This window comes from Saccostrea cucullata, unplaced genomic scaffold (genome assembly GCF_032062105.1).
Source record: "Saccostrea cucullata isolate Sc308-1 unplaced genomic scaffold, CSIRO_AGI_Scuc_v1 ctg23379, whole genome shotgun sequence".
Lineage (NCBI taxonomy): Eukaryota > Metazoa > Mollusca > Bivalvia > Ostreida > Ostreidae > Saccostrea > Saccostrea cuccullata.
Window position 1 is genome coordinate 266 of NW_026932496.1, and position 4931 is coordinate 5196.

Below are 4931 nucleotides of genomic sequence, written 5' to 3' on the forward strand. Positions count from 1 at the left end.
GAAATGAGAACATATTTAAACAATAGCGTGTTAAAATCTGCACTTAATTGCAATTAAGTAAGCAGATGGTTCATTTGGAATTGAAACATTCCCCTCTTATATGGATTTAATTTACTAAAGAAGCCACAAATCTAGTCTATAAGTTACCCTTGGAAAACATTTCATGGGGGAAAAGTGCCTTCGTTTCATCCTCTGAAGAACAATTTGGCCGAGGTGGTTCAGGTGAGCGTTGTGGCCCATGGGCCTCTTGTTTAAAAAATACTGACAAAAAATATGTATTAAACATATAGACCTATGTTTTACATCACTAACTGGTTGATGTATCAATACATTACCAAATCAAAAATAAAATCCAATGTTTTAATGAAGATGTAACTCTTAATTAATTGCAATGAATTAATTTAATTTTGAATAATCAATTTCACTTCATTTGAATAAAAAATTTAACATATTATTTATTTTAAAGCTAGACTTCATGAAATAAAAATTATTTTAAGTAATAAAGAGGAAGAAGGTATTTTCTAGGGAGTTGGATTGCATTTTGCGATTTTGGAAAAAAGTCGATAAAAATCTCCAGCTTTGAGACCCAAACTCCGGCTGAAAAATTTCAAATCTCTAGTTGTGATTTTTCAGTTCTGTCACATGTATGCAATATTTAAACAAACACAGCTTTTAACATTGCATTTATTGATTTCAGGGATTCACAGAAGCTAGAAAAGAACAACTGGATGTGTTGAAAGAAACATTGACCAAGAACTTAGCCAAAGCCATACTTCAGGAAGGGACAGTAAAAATATTTTGAGAACTCCTCTGATTATGATCTCCAGGCAGCAGTAAAATTACAGACTCCTAATTCAGGGAACGTAATGTGCACATAAAGATTCCTAAAATTCATTTGCTGAATATAAATGCATGTGTTACATGTCAAAACAAAACATCTGTTACATGACTGACAGGTTGCATAAAATGTGTTCAGCTTATCTTTATTTATTGAGATTGTGACAAAAGTCTAATTGCTTTGATTGAATCAGATGATTCAGATGATAATTAAAAACTGAAATAAAACTCTCTGTGTGATTTTTAATATTTTGAAATTTCTGCTCCTATGGATCGTTGGAAGAAAGAAAAGTAAATCACTAATGTTAATCTGTCAAGAAGAATTTATATTTGTACATCAAGTGGACAAATAAAGACTGAAAATGCACACATTGTTTCAACACATATAAACATATCTATAAATTTCATGTCAATGGAATATATCAGATGTACATGTCAATGGCATATAATGTCGGAACGTATGTATTGCTACTTCCTACATGTATAATGTATGCAACATTTTAGGTGCATTAAATCAAGTGAAAGAATATGAATATTTGTTTTATAATCAGAAAACTTGTCATTTTAAGGACAGATGATGCAACACAAATTTTTTCTTTGTAGATGACTTAATATCATGTGACAAGTTTAGAAAAGTGGATAATTCTTAAGAATTTTTTCTCCCAAGAACTGGAAAATGATAAAGAATTGGAAAATATTAGTAATATTGCAATAAAGAAAACAAATATTGACAAATAACACTCAGTAAAGGTTTATAGGTGAAAACAAATTTTAGAATATGTTACCTTTGTGCTAAAAGTGTAGTATAAACTTTATAAAAATATATCAAGCCAGGTGAATTTTATGAGAAAAGCAAAATGAAAATCAGCGTATGTGATATTGCTGAATTTTTGTCATATTGTTTTTCCTCATAAGATCCACCTGGCTTGGTATATTTTTATAAAGTTTATATTACACTTTTATCACCAAGGTAACATATTCTGAAAGAGGAAGAGGCTCCGATGCCCTAAAATGGCCCCAAAATTTAAAAGTTATCAAGATTTTGTAAATTGTTTATATTCTTAATGTTTGGAAACTGTTTTTCACTGAAACATTTTAAAATTTAATTATAGTGCACTAGTGACTTAACAAATACTTATCAAACTGATGATCTTTCCCGAAAACGTGATTTTCCTACAATTTCTTTTATATTTCAGTACCTCCGCATGCACCCACCAACTTAAAACTGTTTTCATCTATTTTTCACAGATCCAGAATTTATTGAGCAAAATATCATTTTGGTGGGTGCATGCAGAGAGTATTAATTTTAAGGAAACTTATATGGCGGTGGTAATATTTTCTGCTGTTCCAAAATAAATGAATCTAAAAAATTATAGCCCCATCTTAATTAAAAGCCATTCTCTTTCGTTAATATATGGCAAAGGAGTGTGTGTGTGTGTGTGTGGGGGGGGGGGGGGGGTGATGCTGAAGATAATGAGTTCCGACATGCTACCTACATGTACGCTATCTACGTAACAAAGAGTGCTTCCGATTGATTGTATACTGTTTAACGTCCCTCTCAAGAATATTTCACTGATATGGAGACGTCACCATTGCCGGTGAAGGGCTGCAAATTTAGGCCTATGCTCGGCACTTACGGCCCTTGAGCAGGGAGGGATCTTTATCGTGCCACACCTGCTGTGACACGGGGCCTCGGTTTATACGATTTGTGCCAAGTGAAAACTTAGGAATATCATAAGATGAGACGGCGTCAGTGAAATAGATAAGTAATGAACTTGGGAAAAAGTTCTTTCCTAAGATACAACTTAGTCCTAAGTAGGCTTTGTGAAACGGTCTCTAGGGTAATAAGTCTAACAGTTCAATACTGCGCAAAGATAGAGCAGGCATATTGAAACAGAATTTCAAAAGTTAGAATCAAAATAATTAAGATACAAGTAGTTTATGAAAATGCCGATGTAAATTGAATAAATAAAATTGATACTTGAAAATAATTTATGGACTTCTAACCCCTCTGGATGGGAAAAATTTCGTATCATATTTGCGTGCTTAACGAAAGCCTACAAGGGTCAAATTAGAAAATGAAGAAAAAAAAATTAAATCGTAATAACGACTTTTTATCTCGTAATAACGACTTTTTATCTCGTTATTACGACTTTTTATCTCGTAATAACGACTTTTTATCTCGTAATAACGACTTTCTTAAGTCGTAATAACGACTTTCTATCTCATTATTACGACTTTCTTAAGTCGTAATTACGACTTTTTATCTCGTTATTACGACTTTTTATCTCGTAATAACGACTTTTTATCTCGTTATTACGACTTTTTATCTCTTAATAACGACTTTTTATCTCGTAATAACGACTTTCGTTAACGACTTTTTATCTCGTTATTACGACTTTCTTAAGTCGTAATAACGACTTTTTATCTCGTAATAACGACTTTCTTAAGTCGTAATAACGACTTTTTATCTCGTAATAACGACTTTCTTAAGTCGTAATAACGACTTTTTATCTCGTAATAACGACTTTTTATCTCGTTATTACGACTTTCTTAAGTCGTAATTACGACTTTTTATCTCGTTATTACGACTTTCTTAAGTCGTAATAACGACTTTTTATTTATTTTTTTTTTCATTTGAAACATTTTTTTTAACTTGATCCTTCTAGGAGAGAAAACGGAAACGTGCCCGGTATAACGATGTCGTGTAGCTGAAAACGCAATGATTGTTTAGTTATGAAATTGTCAAAACAGTTGCACTAGAGTTTGACAATTTATTTATGACAAAAATCTGTAATTATTGACAATATTTGGACTTGTTTTGTTTACACACTTATAATCTATATCGATATGCCGCTAAATTGAAGACATTAGTGTTGCACATCGCAGAAATCATTTCAAAATATTATATATGATACATAAGCGCATATCGAAAGCAAACTAAAGGGGGGGATAAACCAACAAAAATGTTTTAGGGGCTACTCAGTAAGCCCCAATTATCAATGTCTATATGTAGACTATATTATGTATTTCTTTGCAAAAAGGGGTTTAAATTGTCGTTCAAATGTACTTTTACATTCCTCGTTCACAGACAAATCTTTCAAAATATCAACGTGAAAGTCTATGCTATATATAACCAAATTACGATATATTGGCAACTTCTTTCAGTACCAGATTGAAATTAAACTACCACATCGCCCTTATTTGGCAATATTGCAACAAAAAGTGTTGGGGGGGGGGGGGGGCAATGAACTTCAATAAACTTTGTCATCAGCAGAAAAGTTATGTTTGAGAAAATAATGGCGAAGCCTCCACCCCCCACCCCCCACAACCCCCCCGCAACGTTAACTTGCCTGATAAGCAGATGATACTAATTTTATTTTGTCAGTTTGATGTATAAATCAACTTCACAAGGCGGTCATAAGTTTCCGTAATACGAAAAGGTCAAATATAGCAAACCTACTAAAGAAAGTCGTAATAACGAGATAAAAAGTCGTTATTAGGAGATAAAAAGTCGTTATTACGACTTCATTTTTTTCTTCATTTTCTAATTTGACCCTTGTAGGCTTTCGTATGCTTAAATGATTCAAACTAAAATAAAATTTCAAAATGTGAATAAAAAGCTTAGTTGAAAATAAAAAGCGTATCCGGAAGGAATGGGTTAGAGTGAAAATTAATTGTAGCTATCAAATACACTGTAACAAAAAAATCAGGATAATGACATCAATGTAAACTGTTTATTATTTTTTCACAATAAATACAAGAGGGGTAAAATTTGTGGGGAACCCGAATTACCCGATGCATTTTTTTTTATCTCGTTTGTGAAAGTATTTCACTTGTGTATGTGTGTGTGTGGTGGTGGTGGGGGGGGGGGGTATTGTTACAGTCGTGATTCGGATTTCGTTTAAAGTAAGGTGAGTCTCCCTGGTGAATGAGCTAGAGCATTGTTCACTGTTAGGTCAATTGATGCTATAAATAGAATATATCGGTTGACGAGCCTTGTTTTTCATTGGGTGCACTTTGATCTCTCGATCTTTAGTCACGTGTTCATTTTGGTGGGAATTTTCTGTTGTTCCTTTGTTCACGTCGCCCTG

At 32.8% G+C, this 4931-nt stretch overlaps 1 long non-coding RNA gene across 1 annotated transcript; it reads left to right on the forward strand.

Annotated features, from left to right (window-relative positions):
• Positions 1 to 567: 567 nt before the first annotated feature.
• Positions 568 to 1364, forward strand: LOC134235273 (uncharacterized). The gene is made up of 2 exons (XR_009985373.1): positions 568 to 923; positions 957 to 1364. It is a non-coding gene; the product is annotated as an uncharacterized LOC134235273 (long non-coding RNA).
• Positions 1365 to 4931: the final 3567 nt, after the last annotated feature.